The 19,026-nt window shown below is 36.8% G+C and overlaps 1 long non-coding RNA gene across 1 annotated transcript; it reads right to left on the bottom strand.

Annotated features, from left to right (window-relative positions):
* Window positions 1-363: 363 nt before the first annotated feature.
* LOC112948803 lies at window positions 364-2,931 on the bottom strand. Its single transcript, XR_003249701.1, has 3 exons — window positions 2,817-2,931; window positions 788-875; window positions 364-442 (listed from the first exon to the last, which is right to left on the bottom strand). It is a non-coding gene; the product is annotated as an uncharacterized LOC112948803 (long non-coding RNA).
* Between the last annotated feature and the right edge of the window lie 16,095 nt (window positions 2,932-19,026).

Genomic DNA, 19,026 nt, shown 5'->3' with positions numbered 1-19,026 from the left:
CAAAAGATTATTTTTCTAAACAGCATCCCGGTCTTACACAGCTCCCAAATCAGAAAGTGAGCCTGTGTTCATTTTACTTCCTGCATCATTAATAATAATTATTTTGGAGTCCAAACTTGAGAAGACAATTTCTGACAAACTGTAACCTAGCCCAGCTCCCTTCAAAAACAGTATTTCATTACTGGCTGTGAAAACATGTAAAGCAAACCCTGGAAGGCCACCAGACCAAACTTCTCTAAGGAAAAAACCCCATGTTCCTCTTCAAACACAGACCCTCACCACTTAAAATGTCTCCAATGTACAAGAACTGTCATAAAAATAAACAGAGGCACAATTATAGCTTACTGTATATATACTTATATGAGTACAAGAAGGCTGAATGACCAAGTTCCCTCCTAGTTGCTGCAATGCTTCTATTTCATACATCACAGTGCTTTTAAACCTAGGGGAAAAGAAACAAAACAAACCCACATTTTAACTACATAACCTCACATTCTGTTTAGCRGTAGCTGATTTTTATAGACTAATTACAGCTGTGCAAAGAGCTAGGCTTGAACTAGRTGTTTTCTTTGAGAAGTATAATCAGTCTTGATCTTAACACTTGCCTGTGATGAAAAAGCATCCCAATGCTTGGTAAACTGTTCCTATTATTCATCAGTCTCATAACTTAAAATATACATCAACTTCATCTCCCTTGACTTTTAGCCTTTTAACTTTGGTGACATTTTCAACTTGATTAAAGAGACCTTCTCACAAAATATGCTTTAATTGCACAATTATCCCTTACCAATAGAGGTCTGTATCAATACATCCATTACTTTGCCAGGCATCACTTTCACGCCAGCAGCCCCATTGTGAAATGACTGCTCTGCAAGCTAAAACAAACAGACATAATTGAATTAGTTTTGATTCTAGAAAACTCCCTTGTTTTCCAAAACTAAGAGATCAGTAAATCAATACTAAAGACCCAGAAAGCTCTTTGACTAAGCGATTCAAAAACTATGTAGTTAAGTCTGTTAGATTCTAAGTTACTTAATATTTTGTAAGGCAAAGGATATCRTCAGCACTACATATATATATATATATGCATCATCTATAGCCATGTTTTACAATTGGTACCATGGAGATCAATGGAATTTTTGGTTTTGTTTTTGGGTTGAAAGRGATTTCTTTTTTTAAATCATCTTACTGTTCTTCCAAAGTGTTCCATTTGGACCTCAGTTATTTTCCAATGCATGAGTTGCTCTGAACAAGTATAAAGCATATTGCTGTGCTCACTGTTTGAGTTTTCAGTTCTTCAGCGGACCAAATCACATTAAAGTGAGTAAAAGAGCATTTAAAATAAGTGAAGAATTGGCTTATAAAAGAACAAACAGAAATAGTTTTCCCAGACACAAGAAAACTTTAAGAATGAATTAACAACTTGGATGGACTATAAATAAAAGAGACTAACAATCAATAGAGACATGAAAGAAGCCTCCATAAAATAAATGAGCTTATTTTAAAAAGCAGTTCATACTTTCATATAGAAGAGATATTTTTCAAACTATCCTCATAGAAAAAAGTRGAGAATTTAATACTGTTGAATCCAGATGAATGATACATGATATTACTCAAAGCCCCATGACATAAAAAAAAACAATTAGTTTTCACGCAGGCTTTATTATTGTTATTTTAAGGTTTCTCTGATTAGTTCACTTCTCTTGGATGCTCAGATAGCAGTGGGAAGCCAAGAGCACATTTTCCCTCTCTATCTGGCAAGAAAAATTGAGATTGCCTTTCCAAAATAAACCTCTTTTATTATAACCATACTTTCTTTGTCACAACAGAATCAAAGCTATTGTGTTAATTCTACATGGCATTTCAGAGAGTTCTTCAGCAAAAAAATTTTCTTTGTTCACAGAGAATTTTGTCCTTGAGTTTTAGCTTCCACTTGCACATTGTTTCCAGTGAAACATTTTTTAACTCAAGAATTGTAATAGTAGTTTTTCCCTCTTCCTCCCTTACCAAATTCTATATTCTAGCTGTATCATCTAGTACCTTAACTGCTGAAATCTCTTGCCTTTTCTCGTTACTTCCTTTACTTTAAATTKTAACCTCTTCCCTTCCTATCAAATCTTTTCACCTTCGAGTATCTTCAAAGGCTTTCAAGCCACTTCCCAGGTCAGTATCAAACTCTACATATTCATTTGAAAAATTCTATGTAGACCTGTTGACAACTGTTTTCCTTTCTTCGTGCCATCCTTCATATTCTCTCTCATCTCCAGTGCCCCTGTCCAAACACCCYCCTCTTCTATTCTCAACTTAATTATTCTTGGCATACTATCGACCCAAAATTTTTATCTTTCTCCAAGAGATGCAAAGCACATTGTACGGAAAAGTTGCAGCTCAAAATTTGTTCCAAATAGCATGTAGTTAGTGAATAAAAGACTCTTGCAAATTCTTTCTACAATCGATGGGGACAGAGTTCACTAAATAAGTAAAATTATTTTTCACAATAAAAAGTCTGGAGAAAATAGATAGAACAGTTGCTATTATTCCCTGTGAAGTTCCATGAGCATAAATATTATTTTGCAAAAAAAAAAGATATTGAAAACAAACTGAATTATGGAAAAAACATTTAACCATGCAAACAGTTGCTTTGTATTTACATTCCACAAAGGTTCATTATTTTCATTCCAGAGAAGCTATTTTTTTTCCCCCAAATCTAGAAAGAACAGCACTACAGTGTGCACATACACCCAGATGCTGACAACAAATATAAACTATTCAATATAGCTTTTCTTTTATAATTAATAGTGTAACGATCACCATACCTGCAACCCATATATATCTGTCTGTTTCGAGTTGGTACACATCCTTCTCTGCTAATTTTGTCGTGAAAGTTTCCACTTCAGACTCCCAGAACACAACCTTTAAGGTCAAGCAGGTACCTGGCAGGTCCAGCCTAGAAAAGAACACGATTATATACTGCTCTGCCTGCAATAATAGATTTCTATGGTAACTCCAATAATTRCAGCAGAGATGGTTCCTGTTTACAATAGCCTGTAGTGTGGCAAGTGGCATTTCTCCATTAACTATCACTTTAAAACACTTACTGCTTTGGCAATGCAATTGAGCTGATCGCAACCATGTGATACTCTAAAGCCCAGAATATAAGCCAAGAAATGATTTGGAGGAGTAAATACTTGTCAAACAGGTTAGTAAAAGGGCCAAGCTGATATTAGATGGCTTTMCCCACACGCAGGCAGCTCTGAGCCTAGACTACCTCAGTCAAGCTGTTCTTTGCAGTCACTCAGGACTGTAGCTATTAAAAGGCAGCTTCCCTCCCAAAGGCTAGATCTGGAGCACACCTTACATTTTCGCAAGCCTGGCTCTACAGCTGACTGCTTTTCAACCTTCTCTATCCCTTCAGCAAAACACTGCAAATCAGTCTCTCTTTGCCACCTAGTGGAAAGCTTGGTTTTACAATCATCCGAGCTACTTCCCATTAAAAATACAATTATAGAATCCTATGCCAACATAAATCTCTGCATCAAGATTTGCAAATAGTGCTTGACCCTGCAGCATATCAATAAAGATCAATCTAAGATACTTACACGAACTCCATTATGCAACATATAATCCTGGCTTGTGCAAAACTTTACAGATACAACCTGAATAAAAGCAACCACCTATTGCCAAGTGGCAATTMATCAACAAAGCCCAACTTAAACATCTTACATATTTTTACTCCCTACTATTCATAAGAAATGTCAAAACTTTAGCCATTTTTGACCAGGCTCCTTAAGTCCATAGAGTTTGGCATGTTTTCTAAAACTGAATGGCACAGTTCCCATCTGTTAGTTAACATGAAGCATTAGGACATTTTTGCGTCTGTTACAGAAAAAAATAAATTACCTCCTCGCTCACACCACCCTCCTACAGGGCGGATTTCCTAAACCAGAAATCTCTTCTCCAAGTTTCTATCCTGACTCCTGTCCTTCTGAAGCTGCATTTTCTCCAAAAGGAGGCTTCAAATAGTCTCGATTGAGTCTTAAAATTTGATAGCGATGGAAACTGTGATTTGTAGCTCACCAGCTCTGTATCAGTGCTTTTTGGTCTCTTTCCAGTGTTTCAGTGAACTTAAAGACACGGGAAATCAAAGAAACTTCTTAATCATGTTCCAGAACATCACAGTTTTTCCTCAGCTTGGCATTCATTGAAGTATTACTGGCATGAAGTCATTGCCTGAAGATGCTACTTGCAAGTGGAAATGGGTCAAGAAGGCCCACGCTTGATTTGCCACAGGCCTGCTTTGATGAAAAGGCAGAAAACGCATTCGATTCATCTTTCATTTCCCCAATGTCAATTCAAGTACAGAGTTACATAAAGGTAAACGATTAGGAAGAAAGGCCTAACAGCCTTCTGTGTTTCTGCTGAGCTCCAGACATGTCTGTATTCTAAATTTTGGAGACTTTCCATCCGCTGAAGACTGTTTCAAAAGCCCTTTGACAATTATGATTTTACCATTCCCGAGCTTGCTTCCCTTCTTCACGGGGATACCTAGAAACAAATGCTACACTAGAAAAGCATTTTGCATATTTACTTCACACACACTGTGAAATTTAGTAATGAAAATGTGGGCTCAAATGTGATTTTTAAAAATGCTAAGCAAACACTCGTTTTGATCTCAGCAACATTGACCTACACCATTTTCATGGAACATGTCAGCATCCAACTACATAAAGTAGATTTAACCACAGGCAAGAGGGAACTATGCAGTTGTTAGTGCAAGTTATGGTGAACACCTCCAAATTATAGCAACTCATATGTTAGTTAAGCATGAGRCTTGTTACAAGTGGCAGACTGGGATAACGTGAGTAAATAGGCTGCTGTAAGACAAACAGGCTAAGCTGAACTTGCAACTGCTTYCAGTTAGGCTAAGGACTAGCAAAAAACCCACAAGCTGGGGATCCTAAGTCACATCATGTCCTTTATAATTCCTMATAGAGTTTGCCCAGGGAACCAACCCTTAAAGGCTTCTTGGCTTATGTATGTCATATTACAAGTTTATATTATGTCCTGCCATAATAAATGACAGGCAGAATGGGAGCACAACAGAGGTCACATTTGGAGCTAGTTTGGTGGATGAGAGAAAGAATGCTTACAAAATACAAATGAAAATCAGCCACAGATCATTGAAACAACAGGCATGGAAGGCAGTGAGCTCTGATAAGGAGTCTCAAACAGGAAAAGAGTCAATGCAAAGCATTGGTTTGCAATAAGAGAGTCAAACTGCCACTAGGAACAGTTCTCCAGTACAATAAAACATAATTTGGCTAAATACAGGCCCAGAAGACCCATTTCAGGACATTTGAGAGGTTAGAATGTTACACAAATTACCTGTACACGTCCACATAAAAATGGTTCTTTGGGCCATTTTACTCAAGATTTAGTTATTCATCAAAATTTCATGAGAAATTCATGGACAATAGACTGGACAACTCTTTATTTCACTCATCCCATAACTTATGCACACATTTCCATCCTCTAAGTAGAACATAATTTTTTAGAATGAAATACTTTGACATCTGATGACATCTGCTTTGAGTGAGCTTTTAATGCACTTTTTCCAATTCCAAAAATTGTCTCCACGACTATTTGTGCCAATGGGCTTACTCCTCATGATATTGAATGAAAGCTATTAAAAAAAGGGAAGGTCTTGTCTGTCTCTCCACATATAAACCTTTCATATTCCCTTGTATAAATTCTACAAGGCCTGAGGAGGGAATAGAGGCTTTAGGAAAGCACAGGCTTTATCCTTTCTTTCCTTTTCTCCTTCTCTTGACACCCAGGAATTATAAATAGCAATATAAAAAGCACATCTTTATTTTGGCAGCACTACGGCTATTAAGTCTCCAAGAGTTGACAATAAATAAAGGTATGAAAGCTTACCAGAGGGATCACTACAGTCATTATAACGGAAGTAACTGGATAAGTAAATAAGATCCGCTAGTAAATTCCATATTTTATATCATGGCATTTTGTTTACATTTCCTTTTACTGCTATCAGCACACAGCCAATAGTAATCAGATTTTTATCTAACACTAGCCCCTTATAATGCTCCTATTTAATTTAATGGAGCATTTGGACATTAAAAAGGTGCTGAACTTTCTTGGCCTTGTTCCACATTTTCCTAAGTTTGTTTTATATGTTGTAAATATCTGAGTATCAAGACATTAAACTAAGACTACAGCAACAAATCAGAGCTCGTTATTGATTATTTCCTAGCCACATTGCSATCTCATTTAATTTCTATTGGATTTCGGGTAACAAAGATACTATACTGGATCATCTGTGCATATTGYAATAAAATAACCAAGAAGCTGTTGAGATTTTCTTTTGATATAAGACTTCCTATAGTTCAGATAATGAAAATTGTACTCATCGGCACTATGCATCATACTTTGGAGCACTCAGAATGTCTCTCAGCAATAAAAGGTATTAGGCATTTCCYCTGAGCAACAGCAAGCACAAAGTTGGTAATACTGTATTATTCCCCGAACCTACAAATAAAACACAATATACAAGCTCCCAGGACAAAGTAATGTCTTTTTCACAAGTGTCCCTATATTGAATGATATGAAATGGGGTACTATCACTTAAATAATAATGAATATAGACAAAAAGCAAACACTGTATATTCCTGGAGAAGTTTCTGCTGCTATTCAAATGAACAAACAGTGAGGTTGATAAAATTTGAATATAAGTCTATCCTCTTCATATTTCGCCCTATTAAGAACAAGATATGATGGGGCACAATACTTTAAACAAATATTCATAGATGAAATACAATACTACAATTTCTACTACAAATGGTGAGCATCGGAAGAGTTCACTGAAACACTGTAGACTGACAGGCTGAGAGACCACTGAGACAAAAACATASCCAAAACTCAAACTTTCAGTTTATAATTTTTAGATTCAAGCTGTCTTAAATTTTCATTATTGCAAAAATACTTAAAATCCACTAAAATACACTACTTGTAGTGAATTTCCACTTAAACACAAATAATCAAATACTGCCAAAAGCACCTGGTGTTTAAAGGAAGCATATCTCTTCAGGCAAAGCAGCAACATTTCAGCACATTTTAGGCAAGTCCATTTATTCCGATCAGAGCTAATATTTTCACACCCATTCATTTGGTACATGAATATTACACTCAGCAAAGCACATAGAAAATATAGAGATTTATTTATTGACTATAACTCATCTTAATCTTGTGGTGCCTGTTTTATCCTTCTAGACATTTTTTCCTTAAAAGTTAGTGCTGGGTATTCCCCACCACCACCACCCCCCTGCCCCAATTCACTCACTGACTTCATACCTTGTTTTATTAATGAAAGAGGTTGCCCCATCTTTCCTGTTCGCCTCCCCACCAGGAAATAGGGAAGAGAAAACCATCTGTCCTGGCAGCCTAATTTACATGCACTAGAAAGTGAGCAAGTCAGGTTTTTCACTAACCTTCTACTTCATTATTAAGATGAGCTACATTTCAACTCATTATTAGACATGGCTCCCTAGCTGCTCTTTTATATGGACTTGCCTTATTTTTCCCCATTTTCATATCTTATGCTGCTTCTACTTACGAGGCTCTTTTCTTAAGCTTATGCTAATTCTGGGCCTCAATTCACTTTTATACCTCTGCCATGACTGTTAACTGAAGCTATATAGCAAGACACAGACTTGGCAATTCCCTTGTATATTCTTTAATGCAATCATTTGTAAATACTATTTTTTTTTTAATATACATACAACACCTCACTGATCAGTTAGTAAGGTACATTGACTTATTGTAGRCATTATTTTAAAATAACTCCAGGGCAAACAATCTTTTGCTGATTAATAAGGCTGCAAGCTTCCTTTGAGATAAAGGATAAAGCAAATTAGATCCATTGTTCATTGGTGATTTCATAAAAATGTGATATACTGGTTTGTTAACAACAAGAAATAACATATAATATTTCAGACGACTTGTCTGAAAAATTTCTCTTAAAATGCTGCACCTATGCTGTAGTACCTCAAGCAAAGTCTTCCCTGAACACAGCACTATGGTATTAAAGGTGTTTAGATGCTTGTTTTCAAAACAATATTCTCAGCATCTCTGCTCAAGTATTTTGGTACTCCAAATCAGTTTATGTTGCATATGGTAATTTCTTCGTAAGAAACAGATCCTCAACACTAAAGCAGAAGCATCTGCTCTGCAAGCAAACGAGATGGTGACTTTTCAGGTACCAGAATTATTCTGAACTGGTAATGTTCCACTGGTGAGAAATATATAATGCACTTGCTAAAACACACTTTTTTTTTTTTAGGAAAAAAAAAATATATATACACACACACACGTTCTGCAGTACCCTCAGTTGGGAAAAAAAAAAAATCACTATTAGTGAGCAAATGATCCAAATAAGTTCTATTTAGTGGAGTAAAGCACTGTAGGTAGATAGAAGTGAAAGGAGCAATGAAGCCATAACGTCCTCTCCTCGAGGCACTGTTTGTGAATTATTGCTATAAAATATACTCTAGTTAATAGCCACAGCTGAAGACAACTAAAAACCATTTCCATTTCTTTCTCCAAATTAATTTTAATCAAGCTAAAGCAGGATGAAGAGGAGGTACTGGCTGAATATATGTAATCGTTACATTTTCAAATACTTGATTAAGCAGGGGGCTTTCAATCTCTTAATTAGTGCACTGTCACAGGCAATTGGAAAGCACAGGTCTATATCTAAATAGAGTACTATACAAATGGAGAAATACTGGATTATCACTTGGGCAGACGTTTTGATGTTGACTTATGGCATTGTTTGCCAAATTCATTGATGCATGGGAAGAAACTAATATTTGAAAATTAAAATKAACCTACTTCATTACAATGAGATACTGATACTCTCTCCTTTATGGAAACATTATTGGTGACAGCCTCAACACGGTATCTGGCTGTTATTTGTGTAAGGTTGCACTTGAAAATTGGAAACAATAGCTCTGAGCCCACTCTATCCAGCTCTATCACTTTGGTTCCTTCCTCAACATTGGATTTGTGCAGCAGATGCTCGATATGCTCAGTGGGGCATTCACAGTGCCTATACAACAACTTAAATTCCATCAAGTCTTTGCATTGGGACTCCAGTGGCACATCAGCCTTTTACACATGAGCAACTTGCACCTTAAATAACGACCTGCTTGGAAGAAGCTTTTCAGTTCTAATTAGAAAACACTGTTGTTAGAGGCCAAGTRAAAAGCTTCACGGCATCTCAGTGGTATATCCTTTTCTCTGCCCAGGACTGGCTTCAGCAACGCTATTGATGGGCCAAGATATAACGTTCAATACGTTTTAAGATTCTCACTTGAAGAAAGAAATGCATGTAGTTTATTATTTGCATGGATAATTTTCAAGGCATTTTTCATTTCCTTGTACCAGGCAAGCTTCACTGTAAACTGTACTTACGTTTATTTACTGACTGATTTCTCAGCATCTTTTTTTCCCCCCTTTGCTTCATCCATTTTTAGTGGCTTTGTCACCATATGTACTTTTCTGAGTAATTTCTGCATTATATTCATTCTCTCACACTTGCAAGCAATTGGCAAGACTAAGAGGACATTTTCAGACATTTCAAGCTTTACTTGGCATTTGGCTTACAACAGGAAATGCCCAAGAGAGGACATGGCATTTCTGGACCTGCTTGATGATCAGTTCCCTGAAAGATTAGCCCTCCACGTACGCCCTCTAAGTGAATCCTGTATAAGCCTCTGCTAGCAACATGGAATTATATTGGAAATTTATCAGTAATATATTTAGAAATTCAATCCAAGACAGGACCTAAACGTATATATAGCATGGATAAGGCAACCGAATAAACTAGTTTGAAGCCTTATGTTAAAAGGAACACACAASGTTTTCTAGTACTCCTGTCTCAACTTCAGGTCCCCAAAATGTAAAGGAAAAAAAGAATAGGAATATAATTTTCAATCAGGAGTCCTGTTTCTCTAGATGAGGAGTCATCTATCTTTAGATATCTGTGTGTAAAYAAAAGGAATAATGATGACACCATGCAGAATATTTTTCATGCAATAAGAACACCTTTCACTATGAAGTTGTTTGCGCCTGACTCTTGAATTTCAGTAATCCAGAGCTAATTTTAACATTTATATCTTCGCTATTTGGGTTCTGCATAGCTTCCCATATCCACTAGCTTAAGGGACAAATAAAAAAAATTTTGAAATTTGTGTATATGAAGCAGCTGAAATTCAATGTCCCTACTTCAAAACATTTCTCATTCAAGACTTTGTCCTCTAAACAAGACTTTGAAACTCTGCCCAGGGTTACATGACATGCATGAAGGGAACTGAGAGTTCACTGAAAAAAAAAAAAAAAAAACTGTAGAGCTATAAAATTTCACTCCATAAAACACGGGGATTGTTGCCATGGTACCATCAAAATTTATCCTTCACTTACACATACACACATGAACCTTTCCAAACAGAATAAAACTGCAAATATACAGACTTAAATATTCTCTATTACATTCTTCACAGCATTTTTAAATAGTTGCTTGCATTAAAATAGCAAAAACCTACATGTAAATCACATCTCTCAGATCCCTACCAAAGCAAAGCAGCAAATACTGGGTTCACAAGGAAACGTGGGCCCTCAGAGGTCGCTAACTCAAGGCACTTAGAAGGGTACACGTTCACTTTTGAGCTATTCAACAAATACAGCTTTCTTGGGAATGTCAAAGTCTTTTACCCAACAAAGTCATATTTAGTAAGATCCAAGCAACTTAAAATTATTTCCTGAGATGACTGAGAGTCAAGTTCCTTGGAGTCGCTTCCTGATGTGCCTACTTACTTTACCCTGTGGCCTAATATAGCTTTAAATTCTATGTTCCATTTTTTTTTCTTCTTCCTATTTTTACTAAGTTCATTGATGCCATGCACAGAGGTTTTGGCATTTCCCAATTCCCAGAAGTCCTTCTYTGTAAACCCTGCAAAACACAGCAGTTCCCATACCAGAGCTTTGCTAAGGTGATGCTCCACTGCCCTTTATTTGGCTTTTTTCATCAGCACAGCACTCTTAGAAAATGTATTAAGGGGAGAAAACACATCTGTGACCTCCAGTAGTGATACCCTGAACCCTTTGGTTGGTTCGTTATTCATCCACAGCCCCACATTTCCTCTCCCTAGGACTAAACCTACCCACTTGGCACATAGGAATCATGATGAACACAGAGCTAGGACAGACATTTGCTACAGTGCCCTTCCCCTCTTCCTGCCAGTATCCGTGTGCTCCTGATGCAGGGATAAACAGCAGAAGCAGCAGTGCAAACAGATGCAGTGTTGTGCTCTGCTCCTTTCGTTTCAACAATGCTCCATGGTTCAGGCTGACAAGAAAGCTTATAAATAGGACAGAGCTACTTTCTCATTACAGTGATTGTAATGAGAATGATAAATGGGTTCAAATGAAACCATTCAGGCTCTGGTGATAAGATTGCTATCTCTCCCAACGCTGCATCTAACCCAATTTCATGATGTCATTATCTCTCCTGGAACGTAATGGAATTTATGGCAATTTAAAGGATCAATCCTAGTATATTTCCTATATGCTGCAATTTCCCTGGCACAGGAAAACTCACTTGGATCTCGATTATATGACTCCACTTGCAGGTGTTTGTGTTCACAATGATAAAATAGCCAGCTATGGATTAACGCACACATTGATCAGGACACACTAACTGTTGCCTCTTGATTCTTATTTATTTCTGAAGGACCAGAGATAATCTGTATGACTTGTATGGAGATGAGTAATATAATTAAACAACACCCAGGAGAAAGAGAGAAAAATAAACCTGAACAAATTCATTTGTTTTTCAGATTTTTTTTCTTTGATAAAAGACTGCCAAACTCAGGACCTCAGAAAACACACGTCATTGACACAGAGCTTGCCAACAAAAAGTAGATAAATAAACCTGAAATTGTATCATGAATTTTTTTCTAGCTGCAGCTTAGAGAGAGCTAGAGGTTCACAAGCTACATTATTAGCACAGAGAAGGCATAAATCAAGTTAAAGAATAGCAGGTTAAACTTTAGTGATGACAAGGTTAAGGCAAGGACTTTCGGCACAGTAAGATTAAAAGTTATTGTTCATTTTCACCCTCCTCCTAGGAACTGTCTGGGTTGCTTTATGCTAGGGTTGGTCCCAAGAAAGAGAAGAGGCCTGGCAGATCTGCAAGACTATATAGGTTTGACAACTGCAGTATTCATGAAGCTTTGAGAATTCTTGAGATTGTGAGATTTGTTATATTGAAGGTTTTCCCTCACCATTCCCAGTGCAAACTCCTATCTGAGAATGTATAAACTCACTAAAGAAACTACAAAATATATCTTATTTTATATCTCTTTCAGGGAGCCTGATTCATGATACTTTCATAGAAAGGCTGGCTATGCTGTACAGCTGCTATAATGCTAGTTGGCAGAGGATTTGTAGAGCCCCCTTGCAGTCTTGCAAGAGAAGCGCAAAACACAAAATTCATCTCAGTTATTTTACTTAAGAAGCTCCATGCGAGATTCATGAATCTTCCTGTCCTCTCCTCTCTTGCCCATGTGATTTTTTTTTTTTTGAGGTTTCACAAATTTTCCTGCTGAAAATATTAAATTCTTACTGTTTCTTGTTGTATACAAGGAAGATTAGAGGATGAACTGGACCTTGCTACATGTACCATCTTACCTACTGCTGCCTCTCACGCAACAAGGAGATCCCTAGTCTTGTATTTTTCTGATCATATAAGCTAGCASAGCTCATATCTGAAACTAATTGCATCTTAATTCCCATGTGAGAATAAAACTACCTAGCAGTACAACAGCTCCGTGTACGGAACACTTGAGCTGACTCTGACACACTTAGTTTGTTATTTCTCCCTTCCCCCTGCTAAGTTTGTAAATCTCTCATTAGTCAAAACAAACAGTGATAGACAGTAATTCACGTCTGTTTTCTCTGGTCTTGTGAGCTAATGCTAGCTGAGGCTTTATGGAAAGACAGMCAGGATGTTTCCTGCAATATTTACACAGCTATTTGTGCTTCTTTGAACAATAAAGTCAGTATTGCGCAGAACGACTTTAGGATGAGATTTCCCACCCCRCCACTGGCTTATCCAAATATAAAAATAAGAAAATAAGCAGCACTAACAAAACCCTATGGATCGGAGCCCCCATTAAGCACCAGGTTTCTGAAAGCTCTTCTTTTAAGTCAAAAATATTAAAGTCTTTTCTGAAAAGGCAGAAATTACAGCCTGGAAATGAAAATATCTCCTCTCTCTGCACTGCAGGAAGTCCCKCCATCACCTCTCCATTCCAGACATGGCTAATAACTCCTGGATATATCATGTATATTCATGGARGCACTTCAACATGAAAAGTGCTATATAAACATAACTGCTATTAATTATGGCACTCAGAGAAACATTCAAATCGCTTAGTTTTCAAACTCAACTAATACTAAAAGCGCTGAATGTTCTAAAATTCATTTTTCCCCCCCACATATTTTAATTGCCTACTCTGTCAAAGTAGTACAAATTCACTATTGCTACACACCTCTAAAACTAGGTATACTCTCCTGCTGATTCTGCTCCTAATAAATATCACTCCTTGAGCTCATCTGAGACTTATGCGAGTCAAAGACGCAGAAAAGAAAAAAATCCACATATATAAAAATATATTTTTACAACAGGGGGAAAAAAAAGGCAGCAGGGACAGATTTTTCCCCTATTGCCAGAAGAATCACCACGCTAGCAGCTAAACACAAGTAAACTCTAAGTCATCCCAGGGCTATAAAAGTGCTACAAAGTCAGTCTTGGGAAAAGGTTTAAGGCAACCAGGCATTTATAGGATCAAACTGGCCAAAGCAGTGGTTCCCATATCCCCAGGGCTATRGTGCCATGGGACTTGAACCCAAAAGAGGTGACAAAAGTCACACTAGGCCCTTGCTACATGGAAGAAATTGGACTTAATTTCAAAAATTAAGTAGAAAACACACACACACACAGTAGAAAAGTGGTTTTTACTTTTGACAACCGTAATGTAGCAGAATCTTCATCATTTGATGGCCTGCATCTCTTTGACATTATAAGTTTGCTTTCTATGAAGCCCTTAGCACTTTCATATTCAAAATTACTTTACTAAAATACACTTAGTGTAGGACTATCCTTTAAACCCTTTGTGGACAAATCTAACCAAGAACTCAATTTATTACCTTAAGCATCTTGCTCGAAGCATACGACCACTATAAATACTTAGATGACCTATAGCCATACTGAGCTACAAACATCTCCTAAGACAAAACCCTATTCAGTAGGAAACCTGCTCACTCTGGACTCACTCTGTACTGCTAAAAGTTTTCTTTGGATTTTTTTTTTTTTTTTTTTTTTTTTTTTTTTTTTTTTTTTTTTTTTTTTTTTTTTTTTTTTTTTTTTTAAGACCTCATTCCCTTCTTGTTCTGGGCCAAGGGAAAATTATATCAGGTCAGGGAACTTTCAGACTGCATAGATTTTTCTCACATGCTCTGACAAGCAGCACTTTCATAAATAGTTGAATGATTGACTACATCAATGCTTCAGAGATTTAAGTTGTATAATCAACAGACATTGCCGTATTAGGAAACCTGCCTGACACAAATTTCAATTACCTCCATAGTTGGGATCCACTCACCTCTCTGAGATAAATATTGGGCAGAAAAATGTTTCCAAGGGGTAAAAAAGCAGGAAAACTTCACCTACTGAATTAACAGAAGTATATCCCACTACCTAAATGTCGTGCTGTCTTTAYTCTGGCTAAAGTAGTCTGATTTTCTCAGGTCAAAAATACAACAAGCTTCTAAAAGAAGGCATTAGGGCTGAAATCTTAAGTTCTCTGCTTCTTACTAACTCTTCCACATCAAAAACTGGGGAAGAGACCCTTGGTATATAAGATTTCTGTATTTATACATTTATGCTTAAGGACACTAAAATAACTCTACACAGCTGAAAAGARCAGTTTAAAAAAAAATGGAATATGCAGTCACAGACTACCTATAGAAGTACCTATGGAAACTGGAAGTATCAAAAATTGGATTCCATGCAATATCTCCTTTATGAGGTATCAATGGGATATTGAAATTCTTTCAAGTCCTATTTGCCACACCTCTAGTCAGAAAAGAGAAAGAAAAAGAGTTTCACTTCAGAGACCAAACAGCAAGGACTATGTTGCAGCAATTCAAAGCTGCCCTTTCAAAGTGCAAGTTTGAAGGTAAATACAAAGCTCCTTGAAATCCCCAAAGCACATTGAGATACACTAGAGAACTTCCAAAAGAAYCCTGGGGGGTTTGCCAAGGGGAGTGTTGACTCCATCCTATCCACATCATCTAATGCCATCTATCTAAGGAACTACACCTAGCTTTTCTCTCACACAGTCAGCCTAAGGTGAACGGGAGGCTGGCAACACAGCAAGGAGGACTAGGARCAAACTAGGATCCTTTTGACACTCCTGCACCTACAGGTTTCTTTCCCTATACATATCCAAGCAACATAACAAAATGAAAAAATATTTTCATACCAATTCGGCAGAATCTTGATACCCCCCATGACCTTTTCAAACAAAGGAAAAAAAGAATTTTTAAATTGGGAATTTAAACCCAAATGTTGACAACAGCACACAGATCCAGCTTCTAGAACAAGCTCTGCCCAGCAGGATCACACATCCACCCCTCTGCCACTGTGCACCAGCTGCCCCTACTCAAACCCCTCAAAGCATGGGTGTGCCCTTTAAGCACATTATAATTTAAATTAGGCCTTGGAATTTGCTAGAAATCAGCATATTTTTAAAATTTTACACCTCCCTTTCGATCAATATTGGCAAAGCCAAAAAAAAAAAAAAACCAAAAAAACAAACAAACAAAAAAACCCCAACTTTCTTACCGTATAAACATGCTCCTACCTGAGACCACAATTTAAGGAGCTACAGCATTCACTAAATATAAATACTTCTGCAACTCAGCATGCAGCTCGTCCCTCCTACAGACAGGTGTAATCACTCCAAACAACACAGGTGATTCAGATTCAGTTCTGATTAGAGCTGAAAACTGCAGGTGAAGGAAATGAAGGTAGAAACTTCATTTTACTACGTGTGTAGTGCGGGTGGTCATAACTCTGTTAAATGGTATGAGACCAACAGTGAGTAAGTCCAACAGTGAGTAATGAGCTGTGCTCCAGAGGAACTCTCATAATAATAATAATAATAATTTTCTACTGTAATTGTTGGGCAACTTTTAGCTAAACCTGAATTACATGACCCCAGTCTGTGGCTCTTTGTTGTTCTACCAGTAACTGCTGCATTAAATAGTACAATTCCATACTACTGGCATTTCCTCCTTTAATTTGCATAGGATTAGATTTTTTATTTTCTTCCTAGAACTCTCAAAGATTTTATGAGGCTTTACTGAGTATCTAAAAAGGATGCAGAGTTGGTAAGCTGCTGACAGATGTTGTTTAATAATATCATCACTCTTAGTCTTTTCAGAGACTAGACGATGGGGATTACATTCTGTGTTCTGCTACGTGATCTTTTTTTAAAATTTAACCGTACTGTCAGCTTGCCTTATGAAGATGCCACGCTGATGGTACCTATTTCAGCTTAATTGCTGCTGATTTTTTTTGATTCCTTCCATTTTTACAAGCATAGCCACATTGTGGGTTTCCAGTATATCACCTGTGTTTAATTTTTAAGGAGATAACAAGGCTTAGAGAACAGTCCTGATAATACTTGTCGTTCTGTAGGTGATATGCTGACACCCACTAAGTGTTTACAGCTTATAGTATAAACTTAACTGATGTAATGTCCTTTAGGTATGTCAACTATCTTAATCTCTTACAAATTTCCTTCTCTAGAGTTCACTAACTTTTTTTTAAATTTATTTCTTCATCCTTAGTAATATTTTTTCTCTAATAACAATAAAGAAATTGAAAAAACTCTCCTTTATTTACCTGTCTTAGCAAGCTTATTTTCTTTAAGTAGGCTACTTAAGTCAAAGTTTCTTAGTCAAAAGGCCTTTTAATCTGCATCTAATTTCCTCCTAAATATTAAAGCCTTTCAATGTGGCCATAAACTGTAGTAGAATGGCCATACATGTAATTTTACCTGGTGCAGGCTTTGACAAAATCTTAATGGAAATGGCAAACGGAGCTATCATTTGTTGTGCTATTTCAAACGTAAGTAGAACGTGAGAGACTGAATATATATATATACATTATATATATTAAATATATTAGATATACAAAGTATTTATTAAATAAAAGTTTCATTAAGTTTGAGTTCAGCAAATAGAAGAGAACCTGAAGTGTTTTCTCTGCCTGCAAGGTTATCTTTTGGATCACATTGAGGCTTTGCAGAATATAATAATTTCCCTTGGTTTTCAGCTACTGAAGAGGAACAGAGAAAAAACATATGGTCTTATTGATATAAGCAACAATTCCTCATGTAACTATTATTCCTGAGAGAGTGGCACAAAGACTGGTACATATCTTCCAGGTCTGCTGCATTACCCTAACACATGGGCATCCAAAAGACMTCCAGGAATATGTATCTTGAAGTATCTTTAGTCATCTCTTATCCTTAAATCCATATACAGAAATCATATTGCCATCAGTAAGACGCATATAGATCCAAGAGAAGAATATGAATGCCAGGGTTTTTCTATAGGAGTTGTAATTATTCACACTGTGTTTCTCAAAATAATTTTAAAATGATATTCATTAAAACTGCTCAGTGAATAGGTTAAGTTTGGCTTTCCAGCTGGAACAATTGCAGGCTCAGATGTATCCACATGAATACATAAACTACCTTTTTAATCCATGAAAATATGACATGATGTTGAAATACCATTTGAGTGGCTTGTGGGCAGCACAGAGAAGAAGGACAGTGTTTTGTGTTTGATGTGTTTGATGTTAAAGATAATTTTGTAACAGAGCAGTCATTTGGTCTTTCCTTCCACTTAGAGAAAAGGTTCACACAAAGTCTAGTCTGTGTTTAAATTACACTACCTACATGTTCTCAGTTTTCTTTTCTTTTTCACTTAYGATCCTAATTGCAGATGTCAAGGATCCTAGGCGCTGGTGTTCAGCATGAGTCAATATACAAAATATTAGTTTCTAAATGCAGCTGAACGGTGAATTCATGAGCATCCTAGTACCTTCYTCAAAATGTTTCCATCAGAAGGAATCAGAGAATGCTTGGTGGTTTTGCCAAAAATATCTTTGCCTGGGGTTCAAAATGATCTGCTGGTGGAAACTTGAATAACTCAAAGCATCAGCAAGTGCTGGGGCAAATCAGGGACCTAATGAAATTCATGCCAGACTTCCCACCAAATGCTATTGGACCAAAGACAGAAAGTCACAGCTGTAATGAACTGGGGCAGGCTGGAAACAGCCTTTCAGGTCATTGTACTACTTTGAAAACATGTAGGGGCTTTCAGGAGGTCTTTTGTCTGCTCCAGCAACCCCAAGGAGACCAAAAATTACCTTGAAGCTAACTCTGAGCAGTGCAGATACAGCTGCACTGATTTTTTACTCCATTGTCGTGTTAGAAAAATAAAAGTGAAATGTTGTTTCCGGACCATCTCTGATGAACATTTTGTTAGCTTTTCCTATAAATAAAAATTTCAAATCAGGTAAAAATAATTAGGTAAAATCAGGTAAATCAGGTAATTAGGTAATCAGGTAAAAAGTAATTCTGATTTTTAAAAGTATTTCTTCTTCTTTTTTTTTTTTAATAGAAGCTCTTTATTTTTGGCATAGCAGATTGGAACAACACTTAAAACTAYTGAAACTTCACATCCTCCAAAATAGTGTTGGATAAAAAATCCTAGCTCATTTGCTGAAGATTTGACCTTCAGATTATATGGGTCTGGCAGAAGGGGTCACAAGCTGCTTCTGGACCCCTTCCCAAAACAAGTGGCTTG

The sequence above is a fragment of the Nothoprocta perdicaria genome, unplaced genomic scaffold (assembly GCF_003342845.1).
Source record: "Nothoprocta perdicaria isolate Ctin4 unplaced genomic scaffold, notPer1 scaffold_28, whole genome shotgun sequence".
NCBI lineage: Eukaryota > Metazoa > Chordata > Aves > Tinamiformes > Tinamidae > Nothoprocta > Nothoprocta perdicaria.
The sequence above is the reverse complement of the archived record's forward strand: the minus strand, read 5'-3'. Positions and strand labels throughout refer to the sequence as shown.